We start from the raw sequence: 23971 nt of genomic DNA, 5'->3' as shown, positions 1-23971 counted from the left end.
AGGTGGTTGAGGACAGAGCCTGGACACAAGGGCATAAATGTCCAATGCATAAATTAAGACCTTAAAAAAGCAAAATGGATCTCTTTTCACTACCCGGCATCCAGCAATTAAAGCCATATCCTTTATCAGTTCAGTTCAGTCACATAGTCGTGTCCGACTCTTTGCAACCCCATGAACCACAGTACGCCAGGCCTCCCTGTCCATCACCAACTCCCAGAGTTTACCCAAACTCCTGTCCATTGAGTCAGTGATGCCATCCAACCATCTCATCCTCTGTCATCCCCTTCTCCTCCTGCCTTCAAGCTTTCCCAGCATCAGAGTCTTTCCAAATGAGTCAGCTCTTCGCATCAGGTGGCCAAAGGATTGGAGTTTCAGCTTCAACATTAGTCCTTCCAATGAACACTCAGGACTAATTTCCTTTAGGATGGACTGGCTGGATCTCCTTGCAGCCCAAGGGACTCTCAAGACTCTTTTCCAACACCACAGTTCAAAAGCATCAATTCTTCAGCACTCAGCTTTCTTTGTAGTCCAACTCTCACATCCATACATGACTACTGGAAAAACCGTAGCCTTGACTAGATGACTTGGCAAAATAATGTCTCTGCTTTTTAATATGCATCTGGGTTGGTCATAACTTTCTTTCCAAGGAGTGTCTTTTAATTTCATGGCTGCAATCACCATCTGCAGTGATTTTGGAGCCCAAAAAAATAAAGTCTGACACTGTTTCTACATCTATTTGCCATGAAGTGATGGGACCAGATGCCATGATCTTAGTTTTTGGAATGTTGAGCTTTAAGCCAACTTTTTCCTCTCCTCTTTCACTTTCATCAAGAGGCTCTTTAGTTCTTCTTCACTTTCTGCCATAAGGGTGGTGTCATCAGCATATTTGAGGTTATTGATATTTCTCCCAGCAATCTTGATTCCAGCTTGTGCTTCTTCCAGCCCAGTGTTCCTCATGATGTACTCTGTGTATAAGTTAAATAAGCAGGGTGACAACATACAGCCTTGACGTACTCCTTTTCTTATTTGGACCAGTCTGTTGTTCCATGTCCAGTTCTAACAGATGCTTCTTGACCTGCATACAGATTTCTCAAGAAGCAGGTCAGGTGGTCTGGTATTCCCATCTCTTTCAGAATTTTCCACAGTTTATTGTGATCCGCATAGTCAAAGGCTTTGGCATAGTCAATAAAGCAGAAATAGATGTTTTTCTGGAACTCTCTTGCTTTTTCAATGATCCAACGGATGTTGGCAATTTGATCTCTGGTTCCTCTGCCTTTTCTAAAACCAGCTTGAACAACTGGAAGTTCACGGTTCACGTACTATTGAAGCCTGGTTTGGAGAATTTTGCACATTACTTTACTAGCGTGTGAGATGAGTGCAATTGTGCGGTCATTTGAGCATTCTTTGGCATTGCCTTTCTTATGGATTGGAATGAAAATTGACCTTTTCCAGTCCTGTGGCCACTGCTGAGTTTTACAAATTTGCTGGAAAATTGAGTGCAGCACTTTCACAGCATCATTTGACTCTTATCAATTCAGTTCAGTTCAGTCGCTCAGTCGTGTCTGACTCTGTCTGTGGAATTCTCTAGGCCAGAATACTGGAGTGGGTAGTTTTTCCCTTCTCCAGAGGATCTTCCCAACCCAGGGATCAAACCCAAGTCTCCTGTACTGCAGACAGATTCTTTACCAGCTGAGCCACAAGGGAAGCCCACATCCTCCATAGTAAGTAGGAATACACTGCAGGGAAGCAGTAAAGAATTCTGATTTCATTCACTAATAATACGGTATAGAGTCAGTTATAAAAATTGTAAATTTGTGAACTTGTTATATGTTGTCCCTTTAGAGAAAGCATCAGTTCAGTTTAGTCACTCAGTCATGTCCGAGTCTCTACAACCCCAAAGACTGAGGACTGCAGCACACCAGGCTCCCTGTCCATCACTAACTCCAGAAGCTGACTCAAACTCATGTCCATAGAATCGGTGATGCCATCCAACCAACCATCTCATCCTCTGTCATCCACATAGAGAAACGTATGTGGTCCATATCTACTCCTTTATCAAATTTTATAATTCCTTTATTAATACAGCACACTTCACTTTTTTTAAAGAGTCAAGTTTATATTTTTATTCTTTCACCAGAAGCAACAAACTCCATTCTTTCATTTTCAGCAAGTTAAAGAACATACACACACTCAAAAATCACCATGAAATATTTCTTCATCTTCTATGGGGAAATTGTATTTTGTTGTTTTTGTTTGTTTGTTTGCACTTGCCCTTGGTTTCTGCTTGGTACAGAATGAAAGAAATGTTTCTTTCCACTTCCTGAGAAGCACTTTTGGATTATGAAAACCTCAGTGTCTTCTCTCATTCTCCTACCTTACCCAAGAGAATCTAAAATATTTAGACCACCATGGGGTCATACAGAGATTAGTAAACAATGGCTTGGTTTTTATAAAATGGTATTTGAAACCACTGTTTATATTTCTGAACCACCTTTGAAGAGTAACACTCCTTACCAGAGCTCTACAAAGAATGTAATATAACTTTAGAAAGAGTGTGTTATTGATTACTGAATGTAGTCAGTAACAGGACAAAATGTAAATACACTTCAAGACAAATATTCTTGGATCACAGCCTTAAAATTACTCTACCAAATTTTATTTTTAACATTCAGAGTTCTGGCATAGAAAGGAGTAGGCTAAACAACCTTCCCAACGTCAAGCTGGAGAATTTTTCTCTTCTAAGTAATTGTTATAGATCACTGCTATTTCTCTACCAAAAATGACACCAAAGCAAAAAGCAAGCAAAAACCGAAGAATATGGAATATTTTATGTGGAAAAATCAAAATCCTATACTTTTAAAATCATGAAATAAATACTATGAGTTTTCAAATTTGTTTGAATGATCATATCATACATACTTTTGTATAGAACATGCTAGTGGTTTCCATTTGTGTTTAGAGTAAGCTCCTAATGCCTGCCACGGTCATAACAATCTGAACGCTGCAAGCCCAATCTCTTCCCCTCTATGGAGTTCTCTAGGCTCCAATGTCTTTGGCCTTCTTTCACTTTTAGGAATTTCCAAAGGTCTTTTCTGCTTAGGGTTTTCTCACACGCTCTTCCTGGAATGATTTCTTTCATCCTTCCCACAGCAGTCTCTTCAACCTTCACAATCCAGCAGAGATGTCAAGTCAGAAAGACCTTTCCAGATCTTCCAATCTAAAGTAAACAAACCTCCATCATCACAACTACCTTGAAGTTTTTCTTTCTCTCAACACTTGGTTCTTCTCTTTCACAGTACTCATTACAAAGTATATGCACGTGTGTGTTTGTGAGTATTGTTTATGATGCATCGCCCCCACTGGACTTGAAGTGCCCTGAGAGCAGCGACCATGCTTCTGTGTATAAAACAATATGTCCAGTACCTAGCACAGTATGTAAAATACACGGCAAGCACTCAATAAACATTGATATTTGTTGGATAAATAGAAGCTCTCCATTACATATGTTCATCTTTCCTAGTATATTTCTCCAGAGTATTGGAGACAGGTCATCATTTGAACTGTTCTCTAGGCCTTTTAATGAATTAGTACAATGAACATTTGAAAATATCCAATCACAGCAAATAGATGGGGAAAAAGTGGGAAAAGTCATGTTTTATTTTCTTGGGCTCCAAAATCACTACAGACAGTTACTGTGTGTGTTAGTCAAGCAGCCGTGTCTGAATCTGTGATCCCATGGACTGAAGCCCACCAGGCTCCTCTGTCCACGGGATTTCCCAGGCAAGAATACTGGAGTGGGTTTCCATTTCATCCTACAGGGGATCTTCCCAACCCAGGGATCAAACCCATGTCTCTTGCATTGCAGGCAGATTCTTTCCTGTCCGAGCCACCAGGGAAGCCCTACAGATGGTGACTACAGCCATGAAAATAGAAGACTCTCCTTGGAAGAAAAGCTATGACAAATTTGGACAGTGTATTAAAAAGCAGAGACATCACTTTACGGCAAAGATCTGTATACTCAAAGCTATGGCTTCTCCAGTAGTCTTGTATGGATGTGACAGTTGGACCATAAAGAAGGCTGAGTGCTGAAGAACTGATGCTTTCTAATTGTGGTACTGGAGAAGACTCTTGAGAGTCCCTTGAACTGTAAGGAGATCAAACCGGTCAATCCTAAAGGACATCAACCCTGAGTATTCATTGGAAGGACTGGTGCTGAAGCTGAAGCTCCAATCCTTTGGCCACCTGATGTGAAGAGCTAACTCATTAGAAAAGACCCTTATGCTGGGAAAGATTGAGGGCAAGAAGAGAAGGGTACAACAGAGGATGAGATGGTTGGATGGCATCACCGACTCAATGGACATGAGTTTGAGCAAGATAGTGAAGACAGTGAAGGACAGGAAGCCTGGCATGCTGCCAGACCATGGGGTTGCAAAGAGCTGGACATGGATGAGCAAACGAACAGCAATAACTGACTTATTAATACTCATATTCCATGAAGAAGTTAAATATCTCAAATTTAACATCTCTATCATAAAGTTTTCCCAAAACACACAATTGATAAATAGTACTTGCCACATACCTAAAACATAAATTCTATTCATGTCATCCATTTTGCAAGTGAACAAATGTCCATGATTCAAACGCACATACCAGAAACCAATGCCTAACCATTAAATAGGAACAAAATTAAGAATAAAATAAGCTTTAACTATAGTCAAATTTCTGGGCCATGACAGCTAGCAAAGCAGGTTTAAAATTCACTGGAAACTTTACATTAGTAATATCTCTAAATATTATTGTTCAAAAAATGTATTGATTCATTTTTCTCTGCTGCTGCTACTGCTGCTGAGTCACTTCAGTCGTATCCGACTCTGTGTGACCCCATAGACAGCAGCCCACCAGGCTCCCCCGTCCCTGGGATTCTCCAGGCAAGAACACTGGAGTGGGTTTCCATTTCCTTCTCCAATGTGTGAAAGTGAAAAGTGAAAGTGAAGTCGCTCAGTCATGTCTGACTCCTAGTGACCCCATGGACTGCAGCCTACCAGGCTCCTCCATCCATGGGATTTTCTAGGCAAGAGTACTAGAGTGGCTTGCCATTGCCTTCTCCGCATTTTCTCTAGTTTTGCTCAATTTTACTTCTCATGCTCAACTCAGATGCTGATAATATCTCCCATCTATAAGGATAATCAGATTAGACTAGATGAGAAATGCCTCCAAAAGTTATTAATCATTCCCCCATGATATTAGCATCTACATCTGTAGTGCTTTAATCTGGTTATTAGTAGAGTTACTATGAAACCTGGTCCCAAGAAGAATAAAAGAAGTAATAAACTTTTCCTCTTATCTCATTTGTGGGAAATTATTTCTCCCAAGAAGCTAAGCTATTTCTAAGAAATAACTTATTTCAAAGGGGCAAATACTATCAAGAAAATACATCCTAAATCTCAACTTTCAATAATATAATCTTACCTGTGCTTATTATTACTAAAAAATATAAAAATGTCATTGGATAAAAAACAGAATTAAGCTTGGTACAAACCCACTTAAGAGAACCAATTATGTTAACTTCAAATTTCATACTATTAACTGTACTCCTAAATGAGCTCATGGCTGTTCATTCTCTAAGAACAGCTTGATTATTTCTCTCCACATTTGTGTCATCCTTCTTTGGGTTAAAGTAGGAAAAGAAGAGGTTTCTACTGCCCAGTTAAGAAGAGAACAAAGGGAGACCCAAGAGGTAATCAGGGAGGGACCCCCCTCTGGACCCAGTTCCATCACTGGTTCGGATACTCTCAAAGGAAAAATAAAATTCAACCAAAGAGATTGGACAGAAAGGAGATCAAACTTGTCAATCCTAAAGGAAATCAACCCTGAATATTCATTGGAAGGACTGATACTGAAGTTTAAGCTCCAATAATTTGGCCACCTGATGCAAAGAACCAACTCATTGGAAAAGACCCTGATGCTGGAGAAGATTGAAGATAAAAGGGGAAGAGGTCGACAGAGAATGAGATGGTTGGATGGCATCACTGACTTAAGTTTGAGCAAACTCTAGGAGAGAGGAAACCTGGAGCCGCAGAGTTGGATACAACTTAGTGACTGAACAACAAAAAAGAGATAAAATGTGGTTCATCCTCAAAGCATTATGAGTTGAGGACAAAGTTTATTTCAATTATAGACAATGAAATGACTTGGTAAAAAAATGAAAATTCATGCACATACACACACATGCAGTGTTCATATTTTGTATTTCAAAAATTTAAAATAAACTCTCTCTTTGATACAACAGCCTAATTTATTACTCAAAGATAGAGATTAAAATTACTATTCAATGGACTATATAATGGGCCTTACAGATGTCCATTAATAGAGGAAGATTCCCTCCAAAGTACAATAGGATACTAGGTATCACAACCCTGGGTAACTCAGCAGAGAATTTCCTGACTGTACAAACTTTCTGATCTTATAGGTATAGTAACAGTGGCCACAGGACTGGAAAAGGTCAGTCTTCATTCCAATCCCAAAGAAAGGCAATGCCAAAGAATGCTCAAACTACCACACAATTGCACTCATCTCACACGCTAGTAAAGTCATGCTCAAAATTCTCCAAGCCAGGCTTCAGCAATATGTGAACCATGAACTCCCAGATGTTCAAGCAGGTTTTAGAAAAGGCAGAGGCACCAGAGATCAAATTGCCAACATCCGCTGGATCATGGAGAAAGCAAGAGAGTTCCAGAAAAACATCTATTTCTGCTTCATTGACTATGCCAATGCCTTTAACTGTGTGGATCACAATAAACTGTGGAAAATTCTGAAAGAGATGGGAATACCAGACCACCTGACCTGCCTCTTGAGAAACCTGTATGCAGGTCAGGAAGCAACAGTCAGAACTGTACATGGAACAACAGACTGGTTCCAAATAGGAAAAAGAGTGAGTCAAGGCTGTATATTGTCACCCTGCTTATTTAACTTCTATGCAGAGTACATCATGAGGAACGCTGGTCTGGAAGAAGCACAAGCTGGAATCAAGATTGCTGGGAGAAATATCAATAACCTCAGATATGCAGATGATACTACCCTTATGGCAGAAAGTGAAGAGGACCTCAAAAGCCTCTTGATGAAAGTGAAAGAGGAGAGTGAAAAGGTTGGCTCGAAGCTCAACATTCAGAAAACAAAGATCATGGCATCTGGTCCCATCACTTCATGGGAAATAGATGGAAAAACAGTGGAAACAGTGTCAGACTTTATTTTTTTGGGCTCCAAAATCACTGAAGATGCTGATTGCAGCCATGAAATTAAAAGATGCTTACTCCTTGGAAAGAAAGTTATGACCAACCTTGATAATATATTACAAAGCAGAGACATTACTTTGCCAACCAAGGTCCGTCTAGTCAAGGCAATGGTTTTTCCCGTGGTCATGTATGGATGTGAGAGTTGGACTGTGAAGAAAGCTGATAGCCAAGGAAGTGATGCTTTTGAACTGTGGTGTTGGAGGAGACTCTTGAGAGTCCCTTGGACTGCAAGGAGATCCAACCAGTCCATTCTAAGGGAGAGCAATCCTGGGTGTTCATTGGAAGGACTGATGCTAAAGCTGAAACTCCAATACTTTGGCTACCTCATGCGACAAGTTGACTCACTGGAAAAGACTCTGATGCTGGGAAAGGTTGGGGGCGGGAGGAGAAGGGGACGACCGAGAATGAGATGGCTGGATGGCATCACCGACTCTGTGGACATGAGTTTGAGTGAACTCCGGGAGTTGGTGATGGACAGGGAGGCCTGGCGTGCTGTGATTCATGGGGTCGCAGAGAGTCGGACACGACTGAGCGACTGAACTGAACTGAACTGAACTGAACAGTCTATAACCAAAATAAAAATGTAAACTCTTGACCTTGGGATATTTATGGGAAATAAAATAACTGTCTGGTTCAGATGACTTTCTGAGCTTTTGTAAATGTTCCAAGTGATATCTAATTAAAAATGATGTTTATATAACATTAATACAAGTGCTACGATGCTATGTTTCAACTACAACTACAACAACTACAGTGTCATGGATCAACTTCTCTGGGCCACAGTACCCAGATATCCGGTCAAACATTATTCGGATATTTCTGTGAAGATGCTTTTGGATGAGATAAACATTTAAAATGGTGACTTTGGGGTTAAGTAGATTACTCCTTGTTATGCATGTGGGCTTCATCCAAGCAGTTGAAGGCCTGAATAGAACAAAGATGGACCTCTTCATAGAAAGAAGGAATTCTGCCATCAGACTGCCTTTGGACTCAAACTACAACTCTTTCCTGAATCTCCAGCCTTCCAGCCTCCCTCACCAGAACCGGGATTCTACAGTCACATGTGCCAGGGCTTCCCAGGTGGCACAGTGGTAGAGAATCTGTCTGCCGATGCAGGAGACTCAGGAGACACAGGTTTGATCCCTGGGTCAGGAAGATACCCTGGAGTAGGAAATGGCAACTCATTCTAGTATTCTTGCCTAGAATAATCCATGGACAGAGGAGCCGGTGGGCTGCAGTCCAGGGGGTCACAAAAGAATTGGACATGACTGAGCACATGTGCACAATCTCATGTGCCAATTCCTTAAACTAAATCTCTCTATATGTACACATATTATTGATTCTGTTTCTCTGGAGAATCGTGCATAATACGCATACCAACACAAAAAGTAATCCATTAACATCTATTTTAGAATTACTTTTATGACTTATTTTAGACAGTACCACCATATTACCATTTAATATCACTTCAGCTTCACAAAGATTTGAAGTCAAAACCAGAAGGCTCTGGAGAACTACTTGGGCTTATTTATTTATGAAAACCAGCTGGGGAAGGCAAGACTTTTTCACCTAATTCCTTTTCATTTGTGTTAAAATCATTTTATTTGTGAAAATCTGTTCAAAAGGCAGGGTTTCCCTGGTGGCTCAGGGGTAAAGAATCCACCTGCCAATGCAAGGTTCAATCTCTGGGTTGGGAAGATCCCCTGGAGAAAGAAATGGCAACCCATTCCAGCATTCTTGCCTAGGAAATCCCATGGATAGAAGAGCCTGGCAGGCTACAGTCCATAGGGTCACAAAGAGTTGGACACGGCTTAGTGACTAAACAACAACAGTGACAACAATCCAAAAGGCAGAGGGCTTCTGCACCTTAAAGGATGGACAAAGCAGTTCTACAGTGAGAACATTTTCCTTCTAGCTCCTCAATTAAATAAAGTAGCAAAAGCAGCTGGAATTAAGTGAAAGGGCAACTCTGGCACCCAGTAAAGAGCCTTAGATGTGGTTTCTGTTGTCAGGCAAAATGCACTTGGCTGAATTCATGTGGACTCACATTACATTTGAAGTATAAAAAGGAATGAGAGAAAAATCCTAACAGAGAGAAATAACAGCAGAGCTGATTTTCTACAGCAGTTACCTCTGAAAAAGCTGCAGGCACAGTCTATTGAGCATTGTGGCCAGAACTCCCAGCTCCAAGGTCTCCATGTCACAGATGGTTTATCAGGAGAAAAATGATAATGGTTGAAAACTGCATGGGTATTTTATTGTTAATGGAGGCAAGGAAAGGAACAGACTGATATATCACGAATAATGAAAACATAATTCTCATTGTTATACAGCACAAATTACAGATGAAACAAACTGCTAACTTCAGGTACACTGGCCATTGAAATAAGAAGTTTTACAATTGTAAGGACAAAGGAAGAAAAAGACCTGCCTCTTATCCCGACAACTCTGCAGCTGTGATTTCTAAGTCTTCTTGATTAATGCCAGGTGTCTTTACCAAGGGAAAAGGAAAGAGCAGGATAACTTGAGAATTTCTCCTAGTGCCTCTTGACGTGCACAATCAACCATCTTTAGTTCTTTTTTGCTTCCTATAGAAATGCATCAGTTCAAAACACTATGTAATTGGGTGTGTAAGTTATTTGATGCCAAAAGTTATTGATGATGACCATAAGAGTGAGATAAGAATGTGCATGTATTTTTGTTATGGGGTATTCAGGACTCACCTTTCTTCAAAACTGATTATAGCTAATAATTTTAAAGGCAGAATCTGTGTCCCAGAATTAAGCAGCAAACTGTCCCAGCAAACTCTAACAAGCAGTGCATGAGTTCTTAATACCGGGAAGATGGTTTGTCAGCAATTATATGCTTCAACAAGAAATTATTTTCCCTTTCTTTTAAGAAGAATCTATTTTTCTTAATTTAAAGAAATTGAGTCATTCTATCTGTTTAAATGGGCGTTCCTGGTGACTCAGATGCTAAAGAATCTGCCTGCTGTGCAAGAGACCAGGGTTCAATCCCTGGGTCGGGAAGACCCTCGAGCAGAGAATGGCTATCCGTTCCAGCAAATACTCCTTACATCCTGGGGCAAAGCAGGAGGAGACAACAGAAAGCTCCTTTTCTATACTGTTTGCATTGGGATAAGAGGTTTATTTCACCTCCTTTGTCTGTTGAGTTCCTGGATACCTTCTGCTTTTATAGAAATTATAACACACACATTGTTTGCGTTGTGACTAATGTGATTTTCCCTTTTATAGAATCCACAGATGTTTTATACCATCTTTGTTAATGTACATTTTGATTTATGTTATACTTGATGTTTTGAAGCTAAGGAGGCAACAGCTAAATGAGCTGATGTATCATTTGTAGCTCAGTCATGGTAATTTTGCTCCTAAAGAAGTCTGGACTTTTAAAACACAAACATTTCCATTGTTTCCTCTGGTCTTTATGTAGCATTGGCTGACACATTGCACGGAAAAGAATCACAGCAGGGACCAACCTGCAGACTCTCTACATAAAACTTTAAACTCTTCCCAGTGATCTACAACGTAGGATCCTTATATAGGTCCTCAAAGATGTAGAGATCCAGGGAGTGTATTAATAGCATTGTTGTTGCTGTCATTGTTCGGTCGCTAAATTGTGTCTGACTCTTTGTGACCCTATGGGCTATAGCACGCCAGGCTTCCCTGGCCACTATCTCTGGGAGTTTGCTCAAAGTCATGTCCACTGAGTAGATGATGCCATCCAACCATCTCATCTTTTGTTGTCCCTTCTCCTGTCCTTAATCTTCCCCATTATCAGTGTCTTTTCCAATGAGTCAGCTCTCTGCATTAAGGGGCCAAAGTACTACTAGCACTAGAAAACTCTATTCCATCCTTGAAACAAATACTTAGCATCAGGAATGTGTTGCATTTAAGAATGTGTAAGTAGATATCAATAGTTTCAGAATGTCTCATTCTCAGAGAAATAGCCCCAATTCATTTTCTTTGGAAAAATTTCAACTTTTTAAAACACCTGATGATTTTATTTCAAAATCATATCTATCTAATTGATAGCAACCATCAGAGATTCTCTCAATTTGTAAAGAATCTGTTCTTTACACAGTGCCCAGGAGTTAGCAAGACAGATCAGGGGGTGGGGAGCCTTTCTCCTCCTGCATATCCTGGGTCTCCTTACCCTTCTATTTCCTGTAAATTCTGTGACCCTAGGAGACCAGCTCCAGCATAGCTCAAGGGCGTTATTGTCATTTCCAACTGCCTAAACTTCAACAACTCTTTCTAGCTTCAGGGCCAGCCTAGACATCAATCACAGAAACCACACTTGATCATATAAATAACACAGTTCTTGGTATTCCAAGTAACATAAAGAAACTTTAGCTTATCTTCTCATTGTCTTCAAAGTAGTCTTACTACTACCCACCTCTTGCCTTTTCCCCAACTCCCTCCCCTCCTCCACTTGGATTCCTTTTCCATTTTCCTACATATTCTCCATTGTCTCCTTCCCCTTGATGACCTCAAGCTCTCGTTTTCTGTGAGATTTTCTTGAATGATTTCAGCAAACTGTGATTCTTTCCTTTCCAAACTCCTGGACACTTTATTTTCAGTTCTACTTGTCTGGGTTCTTAAACATATATGCAGTAATGTATTAGATAAATATTTCCTGAACATCTACTATATAGTAGTGGGGTTTCCAGTCAGCTCAGTGATAAAGAATCTGCATGCCAATGCAGGAAACGTAGGAGACACCAGTTTGATCCCTGAGTCATGAAGATCCCCTGGAGGAGGAAATGGCAACCCACTCCAGTACGTTTGCCTGGAGAATCCAATGGACAAAGGAGCCTGTCAGGCTACAGTCCATAGGGTCACAAAGAGTCAGACACAACTGAGTGACTAAGTATGCACAAACGCACACACACACGTTGTGTGAAATTGTGAACAAAACAGACAAACTTACTCAGTTCCAATAAACCTCACATGCATTTATAATTCTCCCAGTGATATTATAAAATATAAGACTGGCCAAGGAGTATCACATGACCCTTGTATTAGCCCAGATGGAGTGCAGTTCAATTCATAGTTGACTGGGGTGTGGGAGACGGGCACTGCACCAGACCAATGATGTATGTACTGCTCACACTTCTTGTCCTATTCTTCTTAGAACTCTTTCACTTTGCCTTCTCATCTACCCCTTCAGTTCAGTTCAGTTCAGTTCAGTTCAGTCGCTCAGTCGTGTCCGACTCTCCGCGACCCCATGAATCACAGCACGCCAGGCCTCCCTGTCCATCACCAACTCCCGGAGTACACTCAAACTCATGTCCACAGAGTCGGTGATGCCATCCAGCCATCTCATTCTCGGTCGTCCCCTTCTCCTCCCGCCCCCAACCTTTCCCAGCATCAGAGTCTTTTCCAGTGAGTCAACTCGTCGCATGAGGTGGCCAAAGTATTGCAGTTTCAGCTTTAGCATCAGTCCCTCCAATGAACACCCAGGATTGATCTCCTTTAGAATGGACTGGTTGGATCTCCTTGCAGTATAAGGGACTCTCAAGAGTCTTCTCCAACACCACAGTTCAAAAGCATCGATTCTTCGGCGATCAGCCTTCTTCACAGTCCAACTCTCACATCCATACATGACCACGGGAAAAACCATTGCCTTGACTAGACGGACCTTGGTTGGCAAAGTAATGTCTCTGCTTTTTAATATACTATCAAGGTTGGTCATAACTTTCCTTCCAAGGAGCAAGCGTCTTTTAATTTCATGGCTGCAATCAGCATCTGCATTGATTTTGGAGCCCCAAAAAACAAAGTCTGACACTGTTTCCACTGTTTTTCCATCTATTTCCCATGAAGTGATGGGACCAGATGCCATGATCTTTGTTTTCTGAATGTGGAGCTTCAAACCAACCTTTTCACTCTCCTCTTTCACTTTCATCAAGAGGCTTTTGAGTTCCTCTTCACTTTCTGCCATAAGGGTAGTGTCATCTGCATATCTGAGGTTATTGATATTTCTCCCAGCAATCTTGATTCCAGCTTGTGCTTCTTCCAGCCCAGCGTTCCTCATGATGTACTCTGCATATAAGTTAGGCTCACTTAATTACATCAACCAAAAATACAAAACCTTGTTCTGCCTCTTACTGGGGAAAAAAAAGCCAACTCTTTTCAAAATGGAGAATGGATAGCCATTCTCTACTTTTCACCCACAAAAGTATATCCACCTGAACTCTCTACACTGGTGTAGCTTGCACATCTAATGGGAACTAAGAGAGCAAGAAGTTTGGTCCTGTGGATGAAGAAGAATGGAATGTGGAATCAGGAATATCTGAGAGGTAGCCACATAGAGACATTTCTAGTCTTTCATCCTGAAGTTAAATAAACAGTCTTTGGGTGGAGGCTAGAAAAGCCAGGGGTCATTATTCACTAGAGCTTCTAAGTTTAGGGTAGGGCAAAGGACATGCATAGCTGGACAAAGCTGACATAGGTAATTGGACAAGCTTTGTCCCCCATCAGAGCTGAGATTCTCTTGTATAGATGAATGAGAATTTGTCAAGGGAACATTCTGGAAATAAGCTTTGGATGTTGTTGGTTTTAGTCATATGTTAAAATCATCTGTTATCTGTGTGGACACCTAGCACTTGGGGAAAAAATCCACAAAATAAGTTGCTCCTTGGCCTCTGTTGTTGTTGTTGTTCAATTGTTAAGTCGTGTCTGACACTCGTACAACCCCATGGACTGTAGCCCACCAGGCTCTTCTGTCCATGGGACTTCCCAGGCAAGCATACTTGAGTGGGTTGCTATTTCCTTCTCCAAGGGATCTTCCTGACTCAGGGATTGAACCCACATCACCTGAATTGGTAGGAAGATTCTTTACCATTTAGCCACCTGAAAAACCCTTGGCCTCTGTAGGAAAGTGTTTAAACATGTAATTAAACTGCCAAATGTATTCTAAGATAAAACTACATTTTTCCCTAAAATAGTTTAACATATAGCTTTACAACATAAGAAGGGGTCTTATTAATTTAAATACACACACATATATAGTTTCAAGAGTGATTCAATGAGTCTACAAGAGACCCACTTCAGACCTAAAGACACATATAGACTGAAAATGAGAAGATGGAAAATATATTCCATGCAAATGGAAGCAAAAGAAAGCTGGAGTACTAATCCTCGTATCAGACAAAATAGATCTTAAAATAAAGAATATTACAAGAGATAAGAAAGGACACTCCATAATGATCAAGGGATCAATCCAAGAGGAAGACATAACAATTGTAAATATCTATACACCCAACTTAGGAGGAATTCAATACATAAGACAAACAGTAACAGACATAAAAGGAAAAATTGACAGTAACACAATAATAGTAGGAGACTTTAACACCACCCTTAAACCAATGGACAGATCATCAAAACAGAAAATTAATAAAGAAGCACAAGTCTTAAATGACACATTAGATGAGATGGATCTCATTGATATCGTCAGGACATTCCATCCAAATGCAGAAAAATACAACTTTTTCTCAAGTGCACATGGCACATTCTCCAGGATAGACCACATCTTGGGTCACAAATCAAGCCTCAGTAAATTTAAGAAAATTTAAATCATATCAAAAGTCTTTTCCGATCACAATGCTATGAGACTAGATATCAATTACAAAAAAAAAAAAACTGTAAGAAACACAAACACATGGAGATTAAACAACATGTTTCTAAATAAACAACAAGTTACTGAAGAAATCAAAAGGGAAATAAAAAAATTTCTAGAAACAAATGACAATGAAAACAACTCAAAACCTATGGGATGCAGCTAAAACAGTTATAAGAGGGAAGTTTATAGCAATACAATCCTACCTCAAGAAACAAGAAAAACATCGAATAGACCACCTAACTTTACAATAAAACAACTGGAAAAAGAAGAACCAAAAAACCCCAAAATTAGTAGAGAGAAATACATTTAAAGGTCTGAGCAGAATAAGTGAAAAAGAAATGAAAGAAACAATAATAAAGATTAATAAAACTAAAAGCTGGCTCTTTGAGAAGATAAACAAAATTGACAAATCTTTAGACAGACTCATCAAGAAAAAAAGAGAAAAGAATCGAATCCACAAAATTAGAAATGAAAAAGGAGAGGTTACAACACACAATGTGGAAATACAAAGGATTATAAGAGACTATCATGAACAATTATATGGCAATAAAATGGATAACCTGCAAGAAATGGACTGATTCTTAGAAAAGTTCAATCTTCCAAGACTTAACCAGGAAGAAATTATGAATAACCCAACTACAAGCACTGAAATTGAAGCTGTGATCAAAAACCTCCCAAAAAACAAAAGCCTAGGACCAGAATGCTTCACAGGAGAATTCTACCAAACACTTAGAGAAGAGCTAAAGCCTATCCTTCTAAAACTCTTTCAAAAATTGCAAAGGAAAGGGCACGTCCATACTCATTCTACGAGGCCACCATCACCCTGATACCAAAACCAGACAAAGACAACACAGAAAAAAGAAAACTACAGACCAGTATCACTGATAAACACAGGTGCAAAAATCCTCAAAAACATTCTAGCAAACAGAATGCAGCAACACATCAAAAAATTCATACACCATGATCAAGTTGGGTTTATTCCAGGAATGCAAGGATTCTTCAATACACACAAATCATTCAATGTGATACACCGTATTATTAAATTTAAAGATAAAAACCATATGATAATCTCAATAGATGCAGAAAAAGCCTTTGACAAAATTCAGCACCCATTTATGATCAAAACTCTTCAAAAAATGGACATAGAAGGAACCTACCTCAACATAGTAAAGGTCATATATGATAAGCCTACAGCAAACATTATTCTCAATGGTGAAGAGCTGAAAGCATTCCCCCTAAGATCAGGAACATGACAGGGTGTCCACTTTCACCATTATTATTCAAGATAGTTTTAGAAGTCCTAGCTACAGCAATCAAAGAAGAAAAAGAAATGAAAGGAATCCAGATCAGAAAAGAAGAAGCAGAGCTCTCATGGTTTGCAAATGACATGATACTGTTCATAGAAAACCCTAAAGATAGTATCAGAAAATTACTAGAGCTAATCAGTGAATTTAGCAAAGTCACAGGATACAAACTAAATACACAGAAATAACTTGCATTTCTATATACTAATACTGAAAAATCAGAAAGAAAAATTAAGGAATCAATCCCATTCACCATTGCAACAAAAAGAATTAAATATCCAGGAATAAACTTACCTAATCCAAGCCTATGCCCCAACCAGTAATGCTGAAGAAGCCGAAGTTGAACGGTTCTATGAAGACCTACAAGACCTTTTAGAACTAACACCCAAAAAAGATGTCCTTTTCATTATAGGGGACTGGAATGCAAATGTAGGAAGTCAAGAAACACCTGGAGGAACAGGCAAATTTGGCCTTGGAGCACGAAATGAAGCAGGGCAAATGCTGATAGAGTTCTGCCAAGAGAACGCACTGGTCATAGCAAACACCCTCTTCCAACAACACAAGAGAAGACTCTACACATGGACATCACCAGATGGTCAACACCGAAATCAGATTGATTATATTCTTTGCAGCCAAAGATGGAGAAACAGTAAGCAAAAACAAGACCAGGAGCTGACTGTGGCTCAGATTGTGAACTCCTTATTGCCAAATTCAGACTGAAATTGAGAAAGTAGGGAAAACCACTAGACCATTCAGATATGACCTCAATCAAATCCCTTATGATTATACAGTGGAAGTGAGAAATAGATTTAAGGGACTAGATCTGATAGATAGAGTGCCTGATGAACTCTGGACGGAGGTTCGTGACATTGTACAGGAGACAGGGACCAAGACCATCCCCATGGAAAAGAAATGCAAAACAGCAAAATGGCTGTCTGAGGAGACCTTACAAATAGCTGTGAAAAGAAGAGAAGTGAAAAGCAAAGGAGAAAAGGAAAGATATAAGCATCTGAATGCAGAGTTCCAAAGAATAGCAAGGAGAGATAAGAAAGCCTTCCTCAGTGATCAATGCAAAGAAATAGAGGAAAACAACAGAATGGGAAAAACAAGAGATCTCTTCAAGAAAATTAGAGATATCAAGGGAACATTTCATGCAAAGATGGGCTCGATAAAGGACAGAAATGGTAGGGACCTAACAGAAGCAGAAGATATTAAGAAGAGGTGGCAAGAATACACAGAAGAACTGTACAAAAAAGATCTTCATGACCAAGATAGTCACGATGGCGTGATCACTCATCTAGAGCCAGACATCTTGGAATGTGAAGTCAAGTGGGCCTTAGAAAGCATCACTATGAACAAAGCTAGTGGAGGTGATGGAATTCCAGTTGAGCTATTTCAAATACTAAAAGATGATGCTGTGAAAGTGCTGCACTCAATATGCCAGCAGATTTGGAAAACTCAGCAGTGGCCACAGGACTGGAAGAGGTCAGTCTTCATTCCAATCCCAAAGAAAGGCAATGCCAAAGAATGCTCAAACTACCGCACAATTGCACTCATCTCACACTCTAGTAAAGTCATGCTCAAAATTCTCCAAGCCAGGCTTCAGCAATATGTGAACCGTGAACTCCCAGATGTTCAAGCAGGTTTTAGAAAAGGCAGAGGAACCAGAGATCAAATTGCCAACATCCGCTGGATCATGGAGAAAGCAAGAGAGTTCCAGAAAAACATCTATTTCTGCTTCATTGACTATGCCAAAGCCTTTGACTGTGTGGATCACAATAAACTGTGGAAAATCCTTAAAGAGATGGGAATACCAGACCACCTGACTTGCCTCTTGAGAAACTTGTATGCAGGTCAGGAAGCAACAGTTAGAACTGGACATGGAACAACAGACTGGTTCCAAATAAGAAAAGGAGTACGTCCAGGTTGTATATTGTCACCCTGCTTATTTAACTTCTATGCAGAGTACATCATGAGGAACGCTGGGCTGGAAGAAGCACAAGCTGGAATCAAGATTGCTGGGAGAAATATCAATAACCTCAGATATGCAGATGACACCACCCTTATGGCAGAAAGTGAAGAGGAACTCAAAAGCCTCTTGATAAAAGTGAAAGAGGAGAGTGAAAAAGTTGGCTCTAAGCTCCACATTCAGAAAACAAAGATCATGGCATCTGGTCCCATCACGTCATGGTAAATAGATAGGGAAACAGTGGAAGCAGTGTCAGACTTTATTTTTTTGGGTTCCAAAATCACTGCAGATGCTGATTGCAGCCATGAAATTAAAAGACGCTTACTCCTTGGAAGGAAATTTATGACCAACCTAGACAGTATATTAATAAGCAGAGACATTACTTTGCCAACAAAGGTCTCTCTAGTCAAGGCTATGGTTTTTCCCGTGGTCATGTATGGATGTGAGAGTTGGACTGTGAAGAAAGCTGATCACCGAAGAATTGATGCTTTTGAACTCTGGTGCTGGAGAAGACTCTTGAGAGGCCCTTGGACTGCAAGGAGATCCAACCAGTCCATTCTAAAGGAGATCAGTCCTGAGTGTTCATTGGAAGGACTGATGCTAAAGCTGAAACTCCAATACTTTGGCCACCTCATACGACGAGTTGACTCACTGGAAAAAACTCTGATGCTGGGAGGGATTGGGGGCAGGAGGAGAAGGGGACGACCGAGAATGAGATGGCTGGATGTCATCACCGACTCGATAGACATGAGTTTGAGTGAACTCCGGGAGTTGGTGATGGACAGGGAGGCCTGGCGTGCTGTGATTCATGGGGTCACAGAGAGTCAGACATGACTGAGCGACTGAACTGAACTGAACTGAACTGAAGGAGACAAAAGAACTGTACACAGAAAATTATTAGACACTGATGAAAGAAATCAAAGATGACATAAATAGATGGAGAGATATTCCATGTTCCTGAGTAGGAAGAATCAATATTGTGAAAATGACTATACTACCAAATGCAGTCTACAGGTTTAATGTGATCCCTGAAACTGCAATACTTTGGCCACCTCATGCGATGAGTTGACTCACTGGAAAAGACTCTGATGCTGGGAAAGGTTTGGGGCAGGAGGTGAAGGGGACGACCGAGAATGAGATGGCTGGATGGCATCACCGACTCTGTGGACATGAGTTTGAGTGAACTCCGGGAGTTGGTGATGGACAGGGAGGCCTGGCGTGCTGTGATTCATGGGGTCGCAGAGAATCGGACACGACTGAGCAACTGAACTGAACTGAACTGATCAAATTAACAATGGCATTTTTCACAGAATAGAACAAAAAATTTCTCAATTCATATGGAAACACAAAAGACCCAGAACAGCCAATGCAGTCTTGAGAAAGAAGAATGGAGCTAGACTTCATCTCCTGACTTCAAATTATACTACAAATCTACAGTCATCAAGACAGTATGCCACTGGCACAAAAACAGAAATATAGACCAATGGAACAAGATAGAAAGCCGAGAAATAATCCCTTGCACCTATGGGTACCTTATTTTTGACAAAGCAGGCAAGAATATACAATGGGGCAAAGACAGACTCTTCAATAAATGGTTTTGAGGAAATTAGACAGCTACATGTAAAAGAATGAAATTAGAACACTTCCTAAGACCATACACAAAGATAAACTCAAAATGGATTAAAGAGCTAAGTGTAAGACCAGAAACTATAAAACTCAGAGGAAAACATAGGCTGAACACTTGATGACATAAATCAAAGCAAGAGCCTCTATGACCCACCTCCTAGATTAACGGAAATAAAACAAAAGTAAACAAGTGGGACCTGATTAAACTTAAAAGCTTTTGCACAGCAAAGGAAACTGTAAGCAAGGTAAAAAGACAACCTTCAGAATGGGAGAAAATTATAATAGCAAATGAAACAACAGACAAAGGATTAATTTCCAAAGTACACAAGTAGCTCATTCAACTCAATATCAGAAAAACAAAAAGCCCAATCAAAAAGTGGGAAAAAACCTAAACAGACATTTCTCCAAAGAAGACATACAGATGGCTAACAAACACATGAAAAGATGCTCAACATCACGCATTATTTGAGAAATGCAAATCAAAACTACAAAGAGATATCACCTCACATGTGTCAGAATGGCCATCATCAAAAAGTCTAAAACGATCTCTGGAGAGGGTGTGGATGAAAGGGAACTCTCTTGCTCTGTTGGTGGGAATGTAAACTGATACAGCCACCGTGGAAGACGGTATGGAGATTCCTTTAAAAACTAGGAATAAAGCCACCATATGACCCAGCAATACCACTCATAGGCATATACCCTGAGGAAACCAAAATTGAAAAAGACACACGTGACCCATTGTTCATTGCAGCACTATTTACAATAGCTAGAACATGGAAGCAACCTAGATGTCCATCAAGAGATGAATGGATAAAGAAGTTGTGGTACAGATACACAATGAAATAATACTCAGCCATAAAAAGGAACACATTTGAGTCAGTTCTGATGAGGTGGATGAATCTAGAACCTATTACACAGTGAAGTGAGTCAGAAAGAGAAAGATAAATATCGTATTCTAACACATATATACGGAATCTAGAAGAATGGTACAGAAGAACTTATTTACAGGGCAGCAATGGAGAAACAGACATGGAGAATAGACTTATGGACGTGGGGAGAGGGCAGGAGACTGTGAGATGTATGGAAAGAGTAACATGGAAACTTACATTACCATATGTGAAATAGATAGCCAACAGGAAACTGCTGTGTGGCTCAGGAAACTCAAACAGGGGTTCTGTATCAACCTAGAGAGGTGGGATGGGGCAGGAGATGGGAGGGAGGTTCAAAAGGGAGGGGATATACATATACCTATAGCTGATTCATACTGAGGTTTGACAGAAAACAACAAAATTCTGTAAAACAATTATCCTTCAATAAAAAAAATTTTTTTTTTAAAAGAGTGATTCAATGAAATTGTTCCAATGTCAGACAATGGTAGCCTGTGGAAAAAAAATTGTATTATTAAGAAATAGCATTGTCTTACTAATTTACTTCATTTTATATTCTACAGGACAGTTATGAAATAATTAAAAACACTACTTACCCAATGTTCAAATAAAACCATAGACTATGACTCAGAATGAAGGAATTAAAAACTCAAGACAAAACTCCCAAGCTCCTGATTTCATATCTTTTTCTGCCAATTATTGCTTTACAAGTTTTGTTGTGTTCACATTCTTCTCAGTATCCTAAGTTTCTGAACCTAATCAACTTTCTACATCCATAAATGATAAAGAGAAATAAAGAAACAAATAATTAATGCATACTTACTAGACTCTTGCTAGCCTCACACAGAATCTCCAAGCAGCAGATCAACCAAATGTTATTTACATTCAGTTCAGTTCAGTCACTCAGTCGATTCCAACTCTTTGCGACCCCATGAATCACAGCACGCCAGGCCTCCCTGTCCATCACCAACTCCCGGAGTTCACCCAAACTCATGTGCATCGAGTTGGTGATGCCATCCAGCCATCTCACCCTCTGTCATCCCCTTCTCCTCCTACCCCCAATCCCTCCTAGCATCAGAGTCTTTTCCAGTGAGTCAACTCATCGCATGAGGTGGCCAAAGTATTGCAGTTTCAGCTTTAGCATCAGTCCTTCCAATGAACACCCAGGATTGATCTCCTTTAGAATGGACTGGTTGGATCTCCTTGCAGTCCAAGGGACTCGCAAGAGTTTTCTCCGGCGCCACAGTTCAAAAGCATCAGTTCTTCGGTGCTTATTACTTTCTGTAATTCATTTTGGCTAATAACATTTTAATCATCATTTGCTAAGTATTCCTGAATACACATCCCAGAACCAGAAGAGAGGCAGTCTAAGATTAATCACTGATCATGGATAAGCCACAAAGTAAATGATCCATGAGTGGATAGTAATATTTTCACTAAAAGTGTAAGATCTGTTACCTCATCTAATAATGATGCAAAATGTTTACAGTAAAATAATCCTTGTTTTATCCCAAATTCATATTAGATGCCTCAGCATCTCCTCCTTTATAGACTATACTACATGATGACTATAATGATTGCTTGTCTACTTGCTCATATTTTATCTACAGTCTTGATTCTAGACTGTAAATATCTAGATACTTAGATATCAAGATGCAGAGGCTATTTCCAGTGCCAAGTATTACACCAGCCACATACTAGGAACATTATAGATATTTATTGACTGAATAAATCAATCAACTCCAGAAGAATGCTTCATAGCTTGCATTTCATTGAATGTTGTACTATTTAAATATTACTTTACAGAACAAACTGGAATCAAGATTGGCAGGATAAATATTAACAACCTCAGATATGCAGATAATACTGCTCTAATAGCATAAATTGAAGAGGAACCTAAAGAACCTCTTGACAAGGGTGAAAGAAGAGATGGCTTGCAACTCAACATTAAGAAAAATTTCATGGCAAATAGAAGGGAGAAAATGGAAGCAGAGACTGATTTTCTTTTCTTGGGCTCCAAAATCACTGTAGATAGTGACTGCAGGCATGAAATTAAAAGATACTTGCTCCTTGCAAGAAAAGTTATGACAAACCTGAACAGCATATTAAAAAGCAGAGACATCACTTTGCCAACAAAGGTGCATATAATCAAAGCTAAGGCTTTTCCAGTAATCATGTGAGAGTTGAACTATAAAGAAGGCTGAGTGCTAAAGAATGGGTGCTTTTAAACTGTGTGTGTGTCAATGGTACATGAACCATGAACTTCCAGATATTCAAGCTGGATTTAGAAAAGGCAGGGGAACCAGAGATCAAACTGCCAACATCTATTCAATTATCGAAAAAGCAAGAGAGTTCCAGAGAAACATCTACTTCTGCTTTATTGATTACGCCAAAGCCTTTGACTATGTGGATCACAACAAACTGTGGAAAATTCTTCAAAAGATCGGAATAGCAGATCACCTGACCTGCCTCCTAAAGCAACAGACTGGTTTCAAACCAGGAAAGGAGTACATCGAGGTTGTATATTGTCACCCTGATTATTTAACTTATATGTCAAGTACATTTTGAGACATGATAGGCTGGATAAGCTGGAATCAAAATTGCTGGGAAAAATATCAATAACCTTAGATATGCAGATGACACCACCCTTGTGACAGAAAATGAAAAGGAATTAAAGAGCCTCTTAATGAAAGTGAAAGAGGAGAGTGAAAAAGTTGGCTTAAAACTCAACATTCAGAAAACTAAGATCATGGCATCTGGTCCCATCACTTCATGGCAAATAGATGGGGAACCAGTGGAAACAGTGACAGACTATTTTTCTGGACTCCAAAATCACTGCAGATGGTGGCTGCAGCCATGAAATTAAAAGATGCTTGCTCCTTGGAAGAAGAGTTATGACCGACCTAGCTAGACAGCATATTAAAAAGCAGAGACATTACTTTGCCAACAAAAGTCCGTCTAGTCAAAGCTATGGTTTTTCCAGTAGTCGTGTATGGATGTGAAAGAAAGCTGAGCACTGAAGAATTGATGCTTTTGAACTGTGGTGTTGGAGAAGACTCTCGAGAGTCCCTTGGACTGCAAGGAGATCAAATCAGTCCATCCTAAAGGAAATCAGTACTGAATATTCATTGGAAGGACTGATGCTGAAGCTGAAACTCCAATATTTGGCCACCTGATGCAAAGAACTGACTCATTTGAAAAGACCCTGATGCTGGGAAAGATTGAGAGCCAGAGGAGAAGGGGACAACAGAC

Source organism: Moschus berezovskii, chromosome 5 (genome assembly GCF_049115385.1).
Source record: "Moschus berezovskii isolate FMDL1 chromosome 5, NW_MosBer_1.0, whole genome shotgun sequence".
Classification (NCBI taxonomy): domain Eukaryota; kingdom Metazoa; phylum Chordata; class Mammalia; order Artiodactyla; family Moschidae; genus Moschus; species Moschus berezovskii.
The sequence above is the reverse complement of the archived record's forward strand: the minus strand, read 5'-3'. Positions refer to the sequence as shown.